General features: G+C 40.9%; 1 long non-coding RNA gene across 2 annotated transcripts in view; it reads left to right on the forward strand.

The window, feature by feature from the left end:
- Positions 1 to 22,500, forward strand: part of LOC128695630 (uncharacterized) — a 165,328-nt gene that overhangs the window by 74,358 nt on the left and 68,470 nt on the right. For both annotated transcript variants that reach the window (XR_011392002.1, XR_011392001.1), the window contains exon 2: positions 17,459 to 17,521. This is a non-coding gene — a long non-coding RNA (uncharacterized lncRNA). The remainder of the gene's footprint in view (positions 1 to 17,458; positions 17,522 to 22,500) is intronic.

Genomic DNA, 22,500 nt, shown 5'->3' on the forward strand with positions numbered 1-22,500 from the left:
ATAGAGGGAGCAGCAGTAATGAAATAAAGATGATGTAATCAGTCCATCAACTTTGGAGAAAAAGTATTTGAAATTGATCAGTCCCTCAGCCTGGAGACTAGTCAGCTCCACGGAGCTGTCTCTTGTGAACTGCTAGCCGCAATTCTGTTAATGATTCAAAATCATTTGTTTCGTGATTTCATTAATATATATATATATATATATATATATATATATATATATATATATATATATATATATATATATATATATATATATATATATATATATATAATGCTGAATAGCAAGCGAAAATTTGTGTATCCAATAATTTCGCAAAAATCATTGTGAACCTAACGAAAAAATATATATATATCATTGTTTGTATATCATTAAATTATTGTAAACTTGTGTAAAATATATTTAGTTGGATTAGGCTAAATTAAATTGCGCTTGTTATAATAAGGTTAGGTGAGTTTTCTAAGGTTCTTACGTTGCAAAATTATTAATTTTTACATTAACATAAATGGAAATAATATATCTTCAAAAGTACAAGAGAAATTTTTAGAGAGGACTTAATATTAAACGAGTTTTTGTTAATTGGCCAATATTACCTATTCGGCACGAGACAGACAGACAGACACACGCACGCGCGCGTCAGGCCTATATTAAGAGTATGCAGCACTAGTTTGGAATCCACACCTGGTCAAGAAATTAGAGAAAGTGCAAAGGTTTGCAACAAGATTAGTTCCAGAGCTAAGAGGATTGTCCTACGAAGAAAGGTTAAGGGAAATCGGTCTGACGACACTGGAGGACAGGAGGATCAGAGGAGACATGATAACGACATATAAAATACTAAGAGGAATTGGCAAAGTGGACAAAGAATGTTCCAGAGATGGGACACAGAAACAAGTGGTCACAATTGGAATTTGAAGACTCGTATGAGTCAAAGGGATGTTAGGAAGTATTTCTTCAGTCGTAGGGTTGTCCGGAAGTGGAATAGCCTAGAAAGTGACGTAGTGGAAGCAGGAACCATACATAGTTTTAGACGAGGTTTGATAAAGCTCACGGAGCAGAGAGAGAGAGAACTGAGTAGCAATCAGTGAAGAGGCGGGGCCAGGAGCTATGAATCGACCCCTGCAGCCACAAGTAGGTGAGTACACATACAATTGTGTGCGTGCGTGTGCGCTATATATACACATGGAAAATACTTGAGGGCGGAGTCCCAAATTTGCACACTGCCGTAACATACAATAGACCCATTGTAAAGCAGGCGGGCGGTGGGCTCAATAAGAAAACGTATCAATATCCGTGATCCTTGGAGTTGAACATTTTACCAGAAGATATCAGATGCTGCTGGGAGAAGTGTAGAAGTCTTCAAAAGGAAACTGGGCAAGTGTCTCCAAATTCCAGATCAACCAGTCTGTGATAGATATGTGAGTCAGCGGGACGCCAGCAGCAGCAGTAGTCTGATTGACCAGGCAAGCACTAGACAAGCCTGGCCCAAGGTTGCTCCAGGAGTAAAGAACTCTCGAAACTCGTCGAAATTTAAGGTATAAAGGTAATAGTTTGACAAGAGATTTCATTAAGGTAGAATGCGACGAATACCTGACAAACCTGTCTTCCTGTGGGACACAACAACTAATATTCAGTGGGAATAATTTCGGCTGCTTAGCTATGGAAAGTATGAAGACAGTTTTGAAGTGGAAAATGCTTTTGTAACTGTAAATCTGATTAAATGTAATGTACTTGGTGTAACCAAGTCAGAAGTTATGCTAAAGAGGGTATTATTATTACTATAGTAACTAGAAGAACAATGAAAAACGGGATATAATTCAGTACGCTTGAAGAGTCGCTGTTTAACATACATCTTCCAGTGTAAGGGGAATTACCAACAGGTGTATGCCTGTCTTCAAGAGGAAACCTTAAATGTTATTGTCAGGTTTTCATACACTCTAGTCTCCTGAAAGTACTAACGGCCTGATTGATCAGCAATTCTGGTCCAGAGTGGGGTCGGGGGACCCCAAATGCAGTCATCAGGTAGGTAGCTCGTATGTGTTTGCTTTATGTAATATACAATTAGTTATATTCTCTGTCCTGCCTTCTGAGTTTCTCTATCTTGGTCCTCGCTGTAACTCCAGTTCGCTTATTAGCCGTGGTCGAAGGTACGACTGAATATTTTGGGCACAGTTTGACTAGTATAATTCAGGCTACATTTAAAATGGTTCTTTGGTGATGGTTTCTGCCATAAACGAGTTCGGTGGTGTCGGTAAACCAATAGCATAACTATTTACAGCTATATTGCCTTGGTAAAGCTTCGTTGAAATTGAGACACATTTGTAGTCTCCATACTATAGAATGGACAAACTCCCGAGTACTGTCATAGAATCTAAGACGTTGTGTAGTTTTAAAAATAGGTTAGATAAATACATGAGTAGGTGTGAGTTGGACCTGACTAGCTTGTACTACTAGGTCAGATGCTGTGCTCCTTCCTTAAGTGAATGTTACCTGACCTGACTAGATTAAAAGGCTTTTGTGACGTCGGTGTAAACTACATCTATATTTTGGTTGCCTTCTACTGCATCTAAGACCATGTCGTAAATGGTCAAACAATTTCGAGAGTCATGGGCGACCTGCTCTAAACTCGCGCTGCCCTGGGTTGTGCAGATGTTAAGAACATAAAAAAGAAGGAACACTGCAGCAGACCTACTGGCCCATGCGAGGCAGGTCCAAGTCTCCTACCGACTTAAGCCAGTGCCCCAACCTAGTCAGGTCAGGTCACATTCACTTAAGGAACACGGCAACTGATCTAGTAGCACAAGCTAATCAGGTCCAACCCACACCCACTCATGTATTTATCTAACCTATTTTTAAAACTACACAACGTTTTAGCCTCTATAACTGTACTATAACAACTCTCAAACCGGTGCTTTCCTATATCCTTCCTGAATCTGAATTTTTCCAACTTAAAACCATTGCTGCGAGCCCTGTCTAGGCTAGATATTTTCAGCACGTTGAGATTACATGTAATTAACATTCTTCTTAACAAGGAATGTGATGTATGTTGATTTCGGTAATTAATGCCTTAATTCCACACAGGAGAATACTGATGAATGTAGCAGCACATGATTGAGGTGTATAAATGGAAGACAGGAATAAATAAAGGGGATGTAAATGGTGTGCTGAAAATATCTAGCTTAGACAGGACTCGCAGCAGTGGTTTTAAGTTGGAAAAATTCAGATTCAGGAAGGATATAGGAAAGTACTGGTTTGGTAATAGAGTTGTGGATGAGTGGAACAAACTCCCAAGTACAGTGATAGAAGCCAGAATGTTGTGTAGCTTTAAAAGTAGGTTGGATAAATACATGAGTGGATGTGGGTGGGTGCGAGTTGGACCTGATAGCTTGTGCTACCAGGTCGGTTGCCGTGTTCCTCTTAAGTCAATGTGACCTGACCTGACTAGGTTGGGTGCATTGGCTTAAACCGGTAGGAGACTTGGACCTGCCTCGCATGGGCCAGTAGGCCTTCTGCAGTGTTCATTCGTTCTTATGTTCTTATGATATTGGAGAAATTATCCAGCGGATCGAGGCAGAGGTTGGCCAATAGGTAACAGTTAACATAAATGGGAAAAATGAGAATGGGGACCCCTTTACCAGGGGTGTGCCACAGGGGCTAATGTTGTGCCCCTTCTTGTTCACGATTTACATACACGACATAGACAAGGGAATAAGCATATTAACGTCCGGTGAGGGCACCATGGATATACAGCAGTGATCCTCAATTTTTCTACACAAGTGGGCCGTATTTAATGGTTTTGTCGACACTGCAGTGTGGAACCTACATAAAAGTGAATTAATAATTTGATGTGAGGGCCGCATCCATTTCCTAGAAAAGCCACATGCGACCCACGGGCCGCAGGATGGGGACCCCTAATCTACACGATTATCAGTATTTATGGTCGTTAGGATTTGTTTTCAGACTGTTAACCTGAGTCGGGAAGTTCACCTTTATCATTAAAAGTAGTAATCTTCCTTATTTGGAGTCCTCATGGATTTTTTGACTGCCTGGCTGTGTTGCGTAACAACAGTGATATATTGATTAATTGTCTCTACCTGGAAAGTGTTCAGTGTGTCAACGACCTCGCGGCCTGGTCTCAGACGAGGCCTGTCGGTGGCTGGCCTGATCAGCTAGGCTGTTGGTACTAGCCGCTTGAAGTCCAGCATAAGCAGCGCAGTCCGGTTGATCAGGCACTTGATTCAAAAAGCTTGTCTAGTTCTTTCGTGAAAGCCAGGCGTCTGTTGGTAATTCCCAGTGTGTAAGAAGGGAGGACATTGAAAAATCTTGTCTTCATACGCGCTGAGTTTTCCCTTAGTGTTCGTATAGCACACCTGCATTTCATTGGGGGTATTTTGCACCGTCTGCCAAGTCTCTTTCATGGACAATGATCTGTTTGTGCGTGTGTGCGCAGATTTGGGACCAATCCTTCTAGAATATTCCGAGTGTACATTATAATGTACCGTTTCTCTTGCCTATGTTCCAAGAAGTACAGATGAAGGAACTTAAAACGTTTCTAGATGTATGCGGGCAGTGAAGGTGTTCATCATCAAATTGTTGTCAGTGACCCACTAGAAGACTGCTTATATCAGCTTCAAGTTTTGCCGCCTCTGCTAAGGATCATACGGTGCAATGATTTATACCACTGTCTGTATCGGATATGAAAATAAGGAGAACTGAGGCCTATACTTTGCCTTGGGGAACAGCTTTTCACAATGACAGCCTTTGTTACTCTGTTCACTCAGTTATGGTTCTTTTCGTTAGAAAATTGAATATCCAGCTTCCCATTTTCCACTTATTATACCTTTTGCACGTCGTTTTGTGAACTATTACACCATGGTCACACTTATAAATCTAACGCATTTGCAAAGTCACTGTAAACTGCATCTGTATTTTGATTGTCTTCCGTTGCATCTTAAGAGCATGTCGTTATTGTCAGGCAACTACGAGAGGCAGGAGCGACCTGTTCTAAACCTATGCAGCCCTGGGTTGTGTAATTGTTGAAATTCCATGTAATTAGTCTTGCTTTTTCCAATGTACTGCTGTCTTTTTTTTCATGGAACAGTTGAGTGGGGTTATGTCAGTGGTTTTTAAGGACTGGGATGAATCCTGTGTCCAGGCAGCTTCTCCATAGAATATTCTAGGGACTAGATGGTGATTTCTTGAAGTTCTGATGAATATGGATTTCCACGAGTCAGGGCCTGGGGCAGAATGCAGTGGCATGCAATTTATCGCTTTAAGTTGAGTGAGGTTTAGAATTGTCAAAAATAATGGAGATGGCAGAGTCTTCAGTCTTTAAAAACTCGTTTGGCATGTCAGTCTTCAGGCTGATTAACGTCTCACTGAACACAGTCGTATTGCATGTTTTTGTTGTCATCATTGTACGTTTCATCTCTTTTAAGCGAGGGCCCGATACCGGGTGTAGTTTTAGTCCTGGATTAGTCCTTGGAATTTTAGGGTTTCTCTCAAATTCTCATTTCATGTTGTTGGAGAACAACATGACGTTCAATGGTGAAAAGTTCCAGTTGCTTAGGTATGGAAAGAACGAAGAACTCAAAATAAACACTATACAAAACTCAAGAGGGTCACCAAATAGAACGTAACACGTAAAAGACCTGGGAATAATTATGTCGGCTGACCTTTCTTATAAGGAAGATCACGACAGCCAGGAAGATGACGGGGTGGGTATTGAGAACTTTCAAAACAAGCTAAATAATGCTGATGGTGACACTCTTCAAATCACTAGTGCTCCCTCACTTAGAATATTGCTGAGTTCTGACGGCCCCATTCAAAGCAGGAGAAATATCAGAGCTGGAACAAATACAAAGATTGTTTCTGGCTCACATTGAGCCAGTAAAGCACCTAAACTACCGGAAACGCCTTCAAGTCTTGAACATGTACTCATTGGAGCGGAGGAGAGAGAGATGCATGATAATACATACTTGGAAAGTACTCTAGGGCCTGGTCCCAAACCTGCACACTGCCATAACATATTGGAATGGGAGATATGGAAGGAAATGTAAAATAAACCCAGTAAGGAGCAGGGGTGCGGTGGGGACAATAAGGGAACACTGTATCAACATCCGGGGTCTCTGACTATTCAACATCTAACCAGAAGATATCAGAAGCGCGGCTGGAACAAGTGAAGAAGCCTACAAGCGGAAACTGGACAAATATCTTCACCAGGTGCCAGATCAACCAGGCTGTGATGGATATGTGGGGCAACGGGCCTCCAGCAGCAACAGCCTAGTTGACCAGGCAAGCACCAGACGAGCTTGGCCCATGGCCGGGCTTAGAAAATAGAGAAACACTCGAAACTCTTCTAAGGTACATCAGAGGTGTATCTCCTTGACCTGGCATGATGCATTCAGTTTGAGCTCAATATTTTCGACCTCCCTTGGTAGTGTTTTCATTCTTCAGGAAGTCTGCAGCCACTGAGAAGTTCCGTAATTCTCCGTCATTGTCTGTAGAGGAAGCGCCTCTAACTTGCATCTTCTCTCTTAATGGTACGTATCTTTAGCATACTTTTAGTGCCTTTGAGCTCACTCTCCAGATACTGGTTCAAACCTGTGTCAGTCATATTTGCTACCAGTTAATGCTTTAGGCTTGGAACGATACCAAAAAAAAAAAAAAGCCAGTACCGGTACACCCGGTACTGGCTGGTGATGTTATTACTTAGTCTGTTGTGTTGGATACTAGTTTACAAATTAATAATAATAATATCTACCTACTACAGATACATGTACAAGGTATACAAATCATAGCTGACATCAATGACATACTATTATATAGAAAGCCGCTTGTTATGCAGAGCATGACTCGCGAAATCGTAATGACACGATTGCAAACAAACCATACCACGGGCGGGATTGAACCCGCGGTCAGAGAGTCTCAAAACTCAGACCGTCGCGTTAGCCACTGGACGAGTGGTCACAGTGGTGCCTATGCTAACCTTCCTATGGTGTAGAAATATGCCTAGTTGGACGAATCTTATTGTGGCTAGCTGGTCCAGTGGCTAACGCGACGGTCTGGAGTTTTGAGACTCTCTGACCGCGGGTTCAATCCCGCCCGCGGTATGGTTTTTTATGCAGAGCATTTCGGGCAAATTAGGTCAGTTTTGTCCCAGGATGTGACACATATTGACAACAGGTTTAAAGAAACACGCCCAATGTTTCTACCCTGGCTGGGAATCGAACCCAGGCCCTCGCCGTGTGAGGCGAGAACTTTAACTGGTATCGACAGTTTTTCGCTGATAATTAAAAAAATGCTGATATCTGGCGATACCGATACTTTGGCACATCCTTAGGTTTTATTGTTGAAATTTAATTTAATGAACGCACCCTGGTGACCGGTTGCATATTGCTACTCAACACAGGTGTATTGAGGTTTGTGCCTTGATTAGATTGGTCTGAATTAGTTTTTTTTTTTATACCATTACGTTCCATACCAGATCGTCATAGTTTGTAAATATAAGGTTAAGGGTATATTCTAGTCTGGTCAGTTCTGCTATTTACTATTTGTCTTGATAATTTGACTGTGTGAGACTGTTTATCTAAACTAGTTCCTGGGATGTTTTCTGCTGTTGCGGTCTGTGCTGTGTACTTCCATTTTAGATGTAATGTTGGTAGAATTACCGACAATATGTAAAGTAAAAGGACACAAGTGCAACTAATATGACATTTTATTGTGGCAACGTTTCGCTCTCCAGGAGCTTTGTCAAGCTGTTAACGGCTTGACAAAGCTCCTGGAGAGCGAAACGTTGCCACAATAAAATGTCACATTAGCTGCACTTGTGTCCTTTTACTTTACATTTTAGATGTAATTTGAAATCTCCGAGCAACAAGATATTTGGGGCTGGGTTTTAAAGATTTTTAAGATATTAGATTTTCAGTGGTTGGTCTTTGAATTGCTGGGAAATTGTATCTGATGGCTTATAGACAAGTACTTCCCAATAATTAGATTCTGATATTGAATGTTGACTGCTAAAACTTCAACTTCATTATTTGTGGTGTTAAGTAATTCGGTGCAAATGAGCGACTCATTGTGACATACAGATCATCCCCCTTTTTTTTTCTGTCGCACCTGAGCAGATTGTACCCAGGTATCCATATTTCATTGTTCAAATCTTTTGCGTGCATATGTGAAAGCCATATGCAATGCAGTTGATTCAGTGAGGAGTCCACTAATAAACGGTATTTTGTTACTCGTTTAAAGGCCTTGTACATTTGCGAATATAAATGTTATATTCTTCATTGTTGTGCTGGAGCCTTGTTGATCATATGTGTGAGACAATGAGCCACCTACTGGTTGTTACCAGTCCAGGGCTTCAAGGCAATGGTACATTCTTACCAATCATTGTCATTATTTTTTTTTGCGCTTCCTTTCTGTGTAATTGTCCCATGTAATGCAGAACAAGTTTCTTATTAAACTGTGACACATTTTTAGATGGGAGTATATACAGGCTTTGGATTGACATGCCTTTTTAAGGAGACTGTGACATTTCTTTGGATGGTCAGATTGGCATCTTCCATTTGTATGTTGTGGCCAGTGGGTTTTGCATTAATGATTTCATTTCAACTATTTACAACTGATTCAGTTGATTATGAATTAGTACTAGCGTTGGAGGTTATAGAAGTACTGTTTCTCTGTGCTAGCTTAATACACCTCTAAGAAAATGGTAGGCTTGATAACTAGAACTTTCAAGACGAGATACTCAGCCAATGATACTCTGAATCGAGTCACTTGTTCTATCCAGGCTAGACTATTGCTGTATACTAACGCTTCCTCTTCAAGGCTGACCAGGAAAATGTAGAGCACTCAGCCATCTGTGTTCCTTGGAATGTAGGCGAGAAAAGTACATCATGATTTATAAATGGAAAATCCTGGAGGGACCGGTCACAAATCTGAACACGGTAATCTCTCCGTATGACAACAGAAGGCTTGCCAGAGGGTGAAAAAATACCTTCAGTAAAAAGCAGGGGGGGGGGGCAACTAGTACACTGGGAAAACTCGATCAGTAACCGCTTGCTTGATCAGACCTTGATCCACCAGCACGCCTGGTCAGTAGAATTGGACCCTTAATAAGAGGGAATTCATATACTGATGATGAGCAAAAAAAAAAAAAAAATCTACAAGACCAGTATAAGTAGGTGTTCAGCAACCCACTAAATGTGAGCAGACTGGAGAATGAGAAACCTTTTTCATTTCATCAGAAGCCCTTGCAGAGCAAGTAACAAACATTAGTACTAATCCCATACAATTCGAAAGAGAAACTGAAAACATGCTCGCTCAGTCATCACCTGGACCAGCTTCATGGAATTCCCTATTTCTAAAAAAGTGCAAAGCCCCACTTAACATGAGCCCTCACTATTTTTTGGAGAAGACCAGAGACCTTAAAAGAGTACAGACTTTGTTCCTTTGCACAAGGGAGGTAATAGAACACTAGCCAAAAAATTAGATTCTAACATCCCGTATCATAAAAATCTTTGGAAGTGTTGATTTATCACATTAGTTTTCATGGAACAGCACCATCTGCATAACCCAAGCACACACTGCTTTAGAACTGGAAGATTATGCCTGTTACAACTGCTAAGCCACTATGACAGAATTATAGAGGCATTGGAAGACAACCAAAACGCAGGGTGAACATCACGTTCAGTGACAAGTTTCAGCTGCTTAGTAGGTATAGAAAGAATGAAGAACTCAGAAGGGACACTGAATACAAAACTCGAGAGGATAGTCAAAATGAAAGGAACACATGAGATATCTGGGATTAATTGTCAGTTGACCTTTCTTTCAAAGAACACAATAAGACCAAGGTCACGACAGTCAGGAAAATGACGGAGTGGATACTGAGAATTTTCAAAACAAGGGAAATAGTGCCAATGTTGACACTACAAATCGCTTGTGATCTTATTTCGAGTATTGCTCAATGTTGACGGCCCCGTTAAGGTCAGGAGAAATATCAGCTGGAAGAGATTGTTTACCGCCCGCACAAAGCCAATAAAACATTTAAATTACTGGGGACGCCTTAAAGTCTTAAGTGTTTACTCACTGGAGCAGAGGAGAGAGAGAGAGAGAGAGATGCATAATATATACGTACCTAGAAATTACTTGAGGGCCTTGTCCCAAATCTGCACACTACCATAACATAATGGAGTGAGAGATATGGAAGGAAGTGCAAAATAAACTCGGTGAAAAGCAGGGGTGCAGTGGGCACAATGAGGGAACACTGTATCAACATCCATGGCCCCTGACTATTCATTATCTTACCAGAAATTATCAGAAACACTGCTAGGACATGTGTAGAAGTCTTAAGAGTAAACGGGGCGAGGTGCCAGATCAACCAGGCCACCAGCAGCAACAGCCTGGTTGACCAGGCAAGCACCAGACGAGCCTGGCCCAAGGCCGGGTTCTGGGAGTAAAAAAAAAAAAATCTGACATTCATCAAATGTAGGGGCCGTGGGGACATGACCCCCGGAAACACCCTTCAGGTATCAGGGGAAGTATTACATATACAGGCTTCAGCATGTCATTTAGGTTTAATTATATTTTCTACCTTTACTGTATCCAGTGTCGTGTTTGATTTATTTCCTTGCATGACATCCAATATGCATATACTTTGTAGTAAGCTTCTTATAAAATATATCATTGGCGTGTTGGTCTACCCCCGTGTAACTTTTGGATAAGTCATGAAAACGTCGGAGGTACTTCTTGAGTTTCAGGGTGGAAAGCATTTGCAGAAGTGGTGCAGGTAAGCACTAGTGTTTCAAGTGTAATTACGTTAAGACATTAAATGCCAGAATCAGTAAAACAGGTCGATAAGAGTTAAGGGACAGGACCAGAAGCTATGAATAGTCCTTCATGCACGACTAGGTAAGTACGTAGGAAAATCCCTTTTTAAAGCTCGCATCTTAAAGAACTCCTAGAATCCCAAAAATGGTCTGTGCTTATGCTAAACATTTCCAGTGCAATTGATTAATTTAAAATTAACTTTTTGATAATGATTGGTCGAAGTAGCACGATATTCCCAGTTTCCCTTTCATATTTTCCCCTTCCTTTCCTTTATTCACCTGCAAATTTACATTTTAATTCAATTAACTAACAGTCTGTTAAAAGTGCACACATACGTACTTAGATAAATGATAAAATATTAACTTTGTGCTTTGTACAGTCACCTAGGCTGAGTTGGTAGCTAATAGCACAGGAAGTGTCGAATCCCATTGTTAATTTCGTCAGGGTGAGAGAAGAAAAAATCATCGACATGGGTCTTGGTCATAAGATGAACCATCACATCCCGCACCATGGGGGACAACGTTCAGGATTCAACATAATTAGTTTCTTCTGCAATTAGTCACCAGACGTACTATGGCCGGGTTTTCTAATTGTTTCAATTGTGTTTAAATACGTTTTTATAGATTTATGTAACCTAGCCAAAATTAACTTGACCTGATAAACTGTGAAATGAGAATGGGTTCTCTGTTAAGTAGTATCAGGGGTCAGAGTAGGATGTCAAAGGACACCTGGAGGTGTTAATCGATGACCGTATGGCGAACCACGGCTTTGTATGGCTGAAGAATTACATACAGAAGGGAGCAATTATTAAGTTGGCGAGAGGTAGGGACGGCGTTGTTTAATTGAGAATGAGAAACGAGGGGCCAGGGCTGCCCTGAGAGGAGAGCTCTGGTGTTGGCAGGTGATGAACGAGATGCTTCCTTCACTTTACAATATCAATTATTTTTTGGAAGGAGGTGGGGTGGAAGGGAGGGTGATAGACTACGGCGCACCCAGTTTGAGGCTGTAGATGTATTGCAATTGACGAAAAAAGGCACAATACCGTGACTGGAACAATACATAAATAACCCGCACATAAGAGAGAGGAACTTACGACGACGTTTCGATCCGACTTGGACCATTTATAAAGTCACACTAACAAAAAGGAGAGAACGAGGGAGTATATATAGGCCAACAGACAGGGACGGGACAAGAGAGGTAGTAGGAAAGGAGGAAGAAAGGTAGTGGTGGTAGTAGCAGCAGTAGTAGTAGTAGTCACTCACATACTAAGAAAGGAGCACTGCAAGGGACGTAGGGGCCCACAAAGGGTAGGAACATTATTTGGTCCATTATTATTCCCCTTCCCCTTGTGTTCTTGTTCCTACCCTTTGTGGGCCCTCTAGCTCCCTTGACGACTACCACCATTACCACAATTACCACCACCACCACAACCACCACCACCATCATTACCACCACCACCATCATTACCACCACCATCATCATTACCACCACCATCATCATTACCACCATTTCCACCACCACCACCACCATTTCCACCACCACCACCATTACCACCACCACCACCATTACCACCACCATTACCACCACCACCACCACCATTACCACCACCACCACCATTACCACCACCACCACCATTACCACCACCACCACCATTACCACCACCACCACCATTACCACCACCATTACCACTACCACCATTACCACTACCTTTCTTCCTACTTTCCTACTACCTCTCTTGTCCCGTCCTTGTCTGCTGGCCTATATATACTCCCTCTCCTTTTTGTTAGTGTGACTTTGTAAATGGTCCAAGTCGGAACGAAACGTCGTCGTAAGCTCCTCTCTCCTATGTGCAGGTTATTTGTGTATTGCAAATACTGTAATAGAAATAGGCTGGCCATTCGCCGCATCCTACATAGCATTTAGGCATGTTTGGAACAGGTGGCTAGCTTTATTTTCATCAGCAGCCGCAAGTCGGTATTGCGATGGCAGCCCTTGTTTACGTTTATTACTGCCTAACTCTTTTTCATGGTCCATTTCTCCAGACATCATGATCATCGCTTGAAATAGTTGCCAAAAATTTGTTGGTCTGCACATAACCCTGAAAAGCAGCGGGATTGATATTGCAACCCTAGGTTGCCTTTAGCGATACTGGAATGGCACTTCAGTTGTAATTTTTGACCAAATAGGATTTCGGTCCTAATTAGTGAGAGTAATTGCATTAATTTTTCATTTGATGGGGTCGATTTGATAAATGGTAAGAAGTGTTATAAATGTGGCGTTACAAAGGGTAGGTGTGGCCAGCTGCCACCGGAATTAGGCTTTTTAAGTTTGTTGATAGCTTCAGTATTCTTAGATTATCTCTCTCTCTCTCTCTCTCTCTCTCTCTCTCTCTCTCCTCTCTCTCTCTCCTCTCTCTCTCTCTATCTCTCTCTCTCTCCTCTCTCTCTCTACTCTCTCTACTCTCTCTCTCTCTACTCTCTCTCTCTACTCTCTCTCTCTACTCTCTCTCTCTACTCTCTCTACTCTCAACTCTCTCTCTCAACACACACACACACACACACACACCATACCCATGGGGAAGTGGAAAAAGAATCCTTCCCCCACTAGCTATGCGTGTCGTAAAGGGAGAATAAAATGCTAGGAGCAAGGTGCTAGTAACCCCCTTCTATATAAATCGCTTAAAAAAAATCTTTAGTTTCTCCTCTTCCGGGTAACTCTACCTTGGTGGGAAACGGCCGCTGATTATATATATATATATATATATATATATATATATATATATATATATATATATATATATATATATATATATATATAAATATAATCTGTGTGTGTGTGGTGCCGAATAGGTAAAATTGGTCAGTTAGCAAGAACTTGTTTAAAATTAAGTCTTTTCTAAAAAAAATTCTGTTATACGTTTAAAAATATTTTTTTTTTCATTTATGTTAACGTAAAAACGAATAATATTGTACCAGAAGTACCTTAGAAAACTTGCCTAACCTTATTTTAAGCGGAATTTAATTGTTTACAGTAATTTAATAATCAAGCATGATGAAATATAATTTTTTTTCGTTAGGTTCAGAATGAGTTTTGTGAAATTATTGCATACACAAATTTTTGCTTGCCTTATTCGGCAAGAAGAGCGTTGTTGTTTAAGCCAAAATAGCAAGTTTTAACTATTCGTGCACACACACACACACACACACACACACACACACACACACACACACACACACACACACACACACACACACACACACACACACACACACACACACATCCCAGGAACTGTAACGCCAAGGCCTAGTTTGAGCCTCTTCACCTCAGGTACTACTAGGCACAATACTACTGTTCTTAGGAGCAATGTCACTAGGATATCCGCTTTGTTGGCTTAGTAAGGTCCTGAGTCCAAGTGATTTAGTCAGTTTAAAAAGATTCCTGGATGTAGTCGGGTAGTTGGGCACAGGAATAACTCTTTTGGAGCGTCGTGGGGAAGGGAGGTTTTGCTTTATATACAATGTTATATAACAGTGAACCTTGGATTGCTTGCTGGTCGAGCAGACGATGGCTGCTTTCCATAGACTAAAGTTTTTGTGAATTTTAGTATTCTTTTAATTCCGATGTGAAATTTTCTTTGGTTTAATGCAAAACACATGCTTTCATCTCAGTATATTAACGTTTTCCAGCTACCTTTTTTTTTTCTTCTTCTAAGAACTTCTACATCTAATTTTCCAGAGCATTTTCCTGGGTATTGGTGACTAGTTCTGAGATGGAATAAACTTAGTGTAGTGGGTCGGTGGCAATTTATGGTCTGTTAGCATCATCTGGAGTACAGAAAAGAATTCTCTTGAGTGTGTTGGCGGTGGCAGGCATGTTAAGTTCTGGCTTATGGTTTTGGTGAGATTTAAATTGAGCGCGCATGGAAGGGACGATGTGTTGGCGGTGACTTTGATATTATCATCAATTTGTCACCTACTTTCCACAGAACTTCCCATGATGCCCGACTCCTGACTAAGTCTCATTGTTGATAACATGGTCGAACAGATATATTCGTCACAAATAACAAAAAAAAGGCACAATACCGTGACTGGAACGATACACAGATAACCCGCACATAGAAGAGAGGAGCTTACGTGTGACTTTGTAAATAATCCAAGTCGGACCGAAACGTCATAAGCTCCTCTCTTCTATGTGCGGGTTATTTGTGTATATTCGTCACCACTTGCGACGTACGCACGAGACCTCGGCTGATTAGATATTCAGTGTACACAATTAGAACCAGTTCCTCGATATTTTGCGGTACGTATATTGAAGTAATTTAGGATTGACTAAGTATGGTAGGTGTTGATTGGATGAGGAAACCTGATATCTGAAGAGATATCTTGTGGAGATCAACCAGGCTGTAACTTTTGGTCGTACACAGTCCATCGTACGAAACTGTCCAATTGGTCAGGCACTGACTAAGAATGTATCCTGTTCCCTCCTGGGGACAGCAAGGGGTCTGTTGGTAATCCCTATTGGGGCTTTTGCACTTACTGTTTTGCTGTGTACTCATGGCATCCCTGCTACTCAACAGAGGTATTTTGCAAAGTCTTCTGAGCCCCCCTTTTTTGTTCGGAGTGATTTGTGTTCAGATTTGCGATCAGTGCCTCTAGGATTTATGTTTGTGTAAAGCATAATGTATATCTTGCCTTGCCTTTGATTAACCTTTGATGGGTATGGAGAGGTTTCATACTTTGCAGCCCGGCCCTGGACCAGGCTTGTTTGATGTTTGCCTGGTTGATAGGCACTTGGAGGAAATTGAAGAGATTTTCTTGAAGACTTACAGTTGTTCTGATATTTTCTGGTAAGATGTTAACAATCAGCATCAGTGGTCTGGAACCACAGATGATGATGGTGTTTTCTTATGCTCACGACATCCCTGCCATTAACTCGTCCCAAGTATGCTTGTGAAGATATATCAAAGTTCCTAGTAATTTAGGTGCCTGATTGAACTTGTTCGTGCAGTGAAGGTTCTCTTTACATTTTCTAGTTCTGCAATTTTGCCCGCCATATACTCCAGCTTTGAGAGAAAGTATCTTCAAGAGGCTTATCAGTAGCTTGGCGCCCTTTTTGTTCTTGAAGGTTCTAATTATGCCGCTTACCATTTTCCGTAAGGTTGTAAAAGTAACGGTACTCTTCTTGAACGTAAGATCTATCACAATCACTCCTCAGTTCCTCGCATTAATCTTTCCCTTCATTAAGGGGTTTGAGTTTGTTTTATACTCTGTTCATTATAATTGCCTCAGATTTTCCATTTCAAAGTAACTCAAATGTGCCGTCGGTGAACATTATATTGCTTTCTGTGGCTCACTGAATGACCAAGTTTATAGCAGCTTGGAAATCTCATCTCAGTCTACCTACCTGGAGTTTATCATTCGTGTATATTTTAGTATCTTTTGTGTTGTGGCAGTACTATTTGAGTACTATGGCTTGAGAAATAGAGCTTCTCGATCCAAGGAATTGGAGCTGCCCTAATTTCACTTTCCTTTATTCAAACCTGTTTATCTTCCTATACCCGGGCACATTACGACTTCTACGGGTTTGGTGCCTCCTTCAGTGCCGGAAATCAAATTGTATACTTTATACAGCTTTGTCTTAGAATACTTCGTTTATTAGCTTGAACGTAATTGGGTCGAGTACGGTTCCCACAAGTACAAAACTTAGGGCAGGGCAGAAGCCTGGTTTCTTAGACGAAGTTTAAGATCCATCTGCTAACAATTCCAGTTAGAACCTTTGTACATTTTATAGCATGGTCAGATTTTGATGAAGATTTTAGCGTCGGTATTTTGCCGTTTTAATTGTGCATCCTAATTGCGTTTATTTTGTAATTTTGTCTTGTAATCTTCCTTTGTACCGTTGAAATACTTTTGTCGATAGTACTATTGGATTTCATTTTAGTGGCGTTTTTTTTTCTCTCTCTGAAAAAACTAGAGTTCCAGTCGACCGGACTACTGAACACTGCACGGGCAAGCTAACAGTGACCTCTTCAAAGTAGAGTGCAGTAAATTTTGGGTTGTATTTGCAATCTGACCGATTTAGGGTGACATTAATTAATTTGTATTGTTCATCTTTGATCATTTCATGACTTGATTATTTCTCGAATCCTGTTTCCTCTCGTTGGTAGTTGGTGAATACATTTGTGGTTATGAAAAATTTTCTCCGTAAAGATTGCGTAGTTTTCCTAGTTTGCATATTCATTTTTCCCCCTAATGGTTTTGAAGTCTTTTGAGTATAAGTGCAGTATCACTGCACTCATCCTCTCGAGGCACAAAATGTTAAATTTTCTCATCTACTTTAAGGTCGTTATTTAATAGCTCTTAAATTTGCTGAATTCTCTCTGAAATGGTTTGTATTCGGGTGCGCAGGTCCTAACATGTATTAGGTTAGGTTGTAGACTTCATTAAGATATTTTCGTAGCAGATCATCGTTATTTGTGAATATATTGGTAGTAGTTTAACTAATTTTGTGCTGTGCTGTATACTAAATGTTGAAACATGTAATCCTGATTGTGCATGGTGAAATATGTTGATACTGCCATGTCGTGCGCCCGTGTGATCAGGTAGATAATGTTCTACGTCTTTCATTTCAGAGCTACGTAGACTATTATTCTGAAAATGATTATTTCTGCCCTGATTATAACGTCGGTGAGAATGTGAGTATCTTCATGTAGCTGTTGGGCACGTCTGGTGGTGGGAGAACGTTGACAGTCATAGTTAAGAATAAGCAAACAAGGTGGGTGGACTTTTATTTGTGTTTTAGTCTTCGATGGAGCCACAGGTGCGGTCGACCAACCAAGGGTTAAGTATCTTCTAGTTTTTGCGATCACGAAGGGTATTCATTTTTTTTTTTTTTTGTATATTGGTGGTTACGTAAGATTGTGAAATTTGTAGTAATCGTGGAAGTGCAGTTTCTTCTTGGTAATTATTTTGTATTTTCTGTTGCCCTTCAGTGTGGACTAAGTGCACTAGTCGGTACAGCCAGACCAACATAATATCCCTGCGGTATAAGGTAGGATAAGTTAGTGAAGTAGGAGTTTATGCTCTTAAATAAGCTGAAAACTTTGTAGGGATGTATGTAATTTTACTTTTAAGATAAATTTTCGTGCAACATAGTGAAGTGATTTTTGTGTGTAATGGTATAGAGATTAAACTGTGTTGATACGTATCATTTAAGTGCGTTTATTTCCTGAAGCTCACTGAAGTAATACTCTCGTGTTTTAGGGATTCTTCTGAGTAGTGTAACGAAGTTGGGAGACCAGTACCTGCAGTAACTATAATGGACATAACACTAATACTTGATGACAGTCACAACGATACGCTGTACCAGGCAGTTTTTGAAATTTGTTGTTGCATGATTTTTTCATCTTCATATAGCTGATGTGCTTACTAGGTATTTTCCATCTTATGTTGCAGCTTGGTGGTAATTTACAGTAGGTTCTGTTAACGTACGCTCAACGATCAATGTAGATTGAAAGCGAAAATCCTGTCTATTGTGTTTGTCTTCATCTGCTGCGTGTTTTAGCTGCATAATCAAACCAAACTTAGATCCTGCTGAAACCTGATATCCTATTGCTGCAACCGTTTCCGACTAGCAGGTCTATTAAAACTTAATCTTGGTCCCAGTGTCTGGTCAAGAAGATGAGGATAAGGGGAGCACAGAGGACCTGTCATATGTGCCGATCCCTTGCTGAAAAGCAGGTCGTATTTGACATGCAGTACATTAATTGGAACGCTTAAGTTTAAGGATTTACCAAAGCAGGTTTGTGATTATATTGGTACTATAGAAGCATTATTCTATTGTTGCTAGGCGTTATGCCTTTCCAAGTTAATTTTCCTATAGTCCTGGAGTAAGTTATACAGAACGTGGGTGTTTGGCCCTTCAACAGAAGTCGTCACTTTAAAACGAATCTCTGTCGATGGAGGATCGGGCGCGCGCACCTCACCTGCATCATGGTCACCTGTTCTTAAGTGTTCATTGCCCCCTTTCCCCAGCTTGTGGCGTGCCCACAATCTAAAACTATGCCCTCATAGTTTTTGTAATTACCGAGGTGCCTAGAAGGATCTCGTGAAACTTTTAAGGGAGTCTTCTGATATTACTAACTTACGCTGATTATTTTCACGTGGTATGGTACATTTATATATTTGTGTTAAGCGTTCTGTTTGTAACTTTTATTTAATTTTATTTGTGTAAAATGCGAGTTGTATATCGATTAATTTTTTATTGACACGAACTCCTATTGACATACACGGTCAAAGTTCTCTTGACATATCTCTGACTTTTACTACCCAGGTTTATTTTCAACTTACTGGAACATAGTAAATTAAAGAGAGCGCGCAGTACATTGTAATTCAGTTAAAATTTTGAGAAACATACAACTGTTTTCATATTTTTAAGGTTATTATACCATCATTTTATAGGTATTACCGGGAGATATACTTGAAATGTAACAATGGTGAATAGTTTGGTGAGTTAGTATATTGATGCGAGCCCTTGTCTTAGCTCATTACTTGTCCAGGTAAGAGGCTGCAAGAGTCCATACAAAGATTAGGGATGCTTAAAAAAAAAAAAAGTGGATTTTTCCCCTTCCCTCCCCTGCCTTCAGCTTCTCACCTGCCTTCACCTCCCTCCCTCCCCTCCTTCACCCCTCCTCCCCAGTCATCACCCTCTTCCCCACTTCCATTCCCTCCCACCCTCCCTCTTCAACATTCGTTCCTCCATCCCCCCTCCTTGCATCACCCTTACTGTACTTGGTGAGCCTGTTACATTTCTAGTCAGCATTGTCTTCGTTCGTATTAGTATTTGTTTTAAAATGAGTATTGTATTTCCTTGTTTGGTAAAATTTCAGCTGTTCTTAACCTTAACAATTTAAAAGCCTTTTCATAACATTCTACACACAAACTTTCGCATTCCAACAGTTGCACGTGCCGTTGCCACCACCGACTCCCACGCGTTCCTGCACTTCAATATTTTGCCGTGTACTTTTCATATTACACTGGAATGCTAATCTGTGTTGTGATCTATACATTTACCTATTAGTTTTAGCCATGAATATGTTTTAGAATCTGATTTTTAATAAGCATATGTGGTTCTGTTAGTTGTATTTTTCTGTGTAATTAACAGTCGCAGGTTCTGATGACTGCAGCTGTGTGTTACGTACAACTTTATTCTGACTCTCCCATGTTTTTACCTCTATCTCCTTCCCATTACCCATGCTCTCACCATTAACCTTGGGTCGTACTTTTATCACCATTCTTTGGTATAATTCGCCATTTTGCGCCTCCATCCCGGCGTAGTGGAGCCCATGGTTGGCAGGCATCAGGGGGAGGGTGATCAATATGGAGGAGAGCGGTGTGCGCTTGACGGACACAAGACGATTTAGTTGGTATCATCATCAGAGCTGCATGAGCATCAACAGAGATCTCTTAATCCAATGGGATAATATTTCTTTCCTGTTACTCAATCCTGAAATATTTTTTCAAGTTGCGGTGTACTGCTTGTAATTCATTATTGACACTGTAGTTGTACTTGGGAATTAGTTTCCGTGCTATGAATTTCGTAGATATTCTTAGTTTTGCCATTGTGCACTGGGTTAATTAGTAGCGTTTTGTAACAGGGCGGCGTTTAGGGTATAGGATGGCAGAAGAGAGGTGCGGTGGTAAATCATGCACCGTCTTTCCCATTCATTTTTCTTTCCTTCCAGATATCTGCGCCTGTTAGCCGCGATCATTGTGTGGTGTAGGTCCTTGCACCACAAGGCTCCGCCTCCGCTGTTGGCTGACAGCGGTAACACAGCTGCTCTAAGTCTTTGTTCTCTCACACGTGGTGGTTTTCCCGGATTACCAGTGTGTACTGAGCGTTCCTGTGACGCCCCTTTACGTCTGCGTTCCTGGTTGTTTGTGAGTTGTCTGTATGGAATGTGGTACTCTGACAAATAACCTGCCGACAACAACAACCTGTGTATCGTAATATTGAAGCTCTGGAGTGTCTAGTTTGATCCGTAGGTGATCTAATAACCCTCGATGGTGACTCGTGATTTGTTTTTTCCCTCAACTTCGCTGGCTTGCGCCACTTGATTGTCAAGGGAAGACTTTTATTATCATGAAGTTGTTGTCCCGGGTTTATAGAGACAACACAGAGCCGATGTCGGCTTTTGGATGCAGTAAAAGTTGTCATGAGCTGGTGTTATGTACAGGTCTGAGGGGTCGGTGCTGGTGCACAGGTCTGACTGGTCGGTGTTGGTGCTAGAATGTGGGCATTGTATAAAATACGAGGAGAGGAAGCCATGAGATATGAATGTTGATGAACGTAAGAATGAAGGAACACTGCAGCAGGCCTACTGGCAGACCCTTCTAAAAACCAAACATTCTAACCTTTTCCTAAAAGCTACCCAAGAATTTGGTTCAGTGCCTTGGGTGCTAGTCAAACCCAGTCCTCACTCGTATATTTGTCTAATCTCTAAAGCTACCGAAGGTCTTAGCTTCTTGATCTGTATGGTACATTGTTCCACACATCAACAACTCGAAAAACCAGTACTTAGTTACGCCCTTTGTAAATCTAATTTAAACACGTTATTTCTGGTTCTTGATTCGATATCCTCAGTACTTTTTATCGTCTTTGTTTATGCCCATAAGGGACGTTAGTAAATTTCTTCAGTCTGCTAGTAATAAGCCAAACGACTGGATAAAAGTAAGGGTAAATACTACACAGTTTAATAATAGATGTAATCATCCCGTGGAGATCAGAATATATAACCAAACACTACATAACTTAGTTTCACAAATAACCCAGGTATTGTAACTGTGTTGTGGGGGAGTTGATGAGTGTACAATATCACATAAGATTGTGCGAAGAGGCTAGTTTATTCGGTATCCTTGGCTGTTTTAAACCCCAGTAATCACTACATTTATAAATCTTCATTATGTAATAGCACATTTTACCTACTTTTGTGAAATACTTCTAACTTTAGTTGCAAACTAACTTTATGGCTAACATTCTTCTATCTACGTACATAGTGTTGGTTCTAAGAAGACACTGCAAGGAGAGCATGCTTGGTGCTGGTGTATTTGGTTATGACCACAGCTTGGTGGGCAAACTAAGGAATCAGTGCACATGCTCGCTCACCCACACAATTTGGGTCATGAGCCTGTGGTGTCTTGTACATATTTTTGGTATTTCGCCAATTTAGTATTTGTTGAATTGCAAAATTGTGTAGTCCTGCTTTTGATGTATGAGTGGCTTTGACCTACCTGGGTATATGAGCTCCAAGGGTAAGAAGCTTTTGAGAAAACTGGTTTCGAATTAGGTCTTGCTAGTTGGCAAGGGCTGCGTTCACCTGGCACTGTGCCAGTCCCTGTGACCTGCCCACAACCATACACTCCTACACGCTGCTGGCACTATCTCCTTCCTGTTCTCTCACCCTCATGAAACTGGTGGGTACACATTGTCTTCAGACAGGACGCGGTGGGAAGCATTATTGAAGCGATTCTGTAATGGATTGGTAAATTTTTCACTTATTTTGCTTTTATGGTTTTTGGCACTTTTCTTTTACAGAGGCTGGGGAATAAGAGCGGAACTGACCTTAGTATTTTTTTTTCATTTGGCAAAATATTGGGAATAAATCCTAAACCCCAC

Source organism: Cherax quadricarinatus, chromosome 14, assembly GCF_038502225.1.
Source record: "Cherax quadricarinatus isolate ZL_2023a chromosome 14, ASM3850222v1, whole genome shotgun sequence".
Taxonomy (NCBI): Eukaryota; Metazoa; Arthropoda; class Malacostraca; order Decapoda; family Parastacidae; genus Cherax; species Cherax quadricarinatus.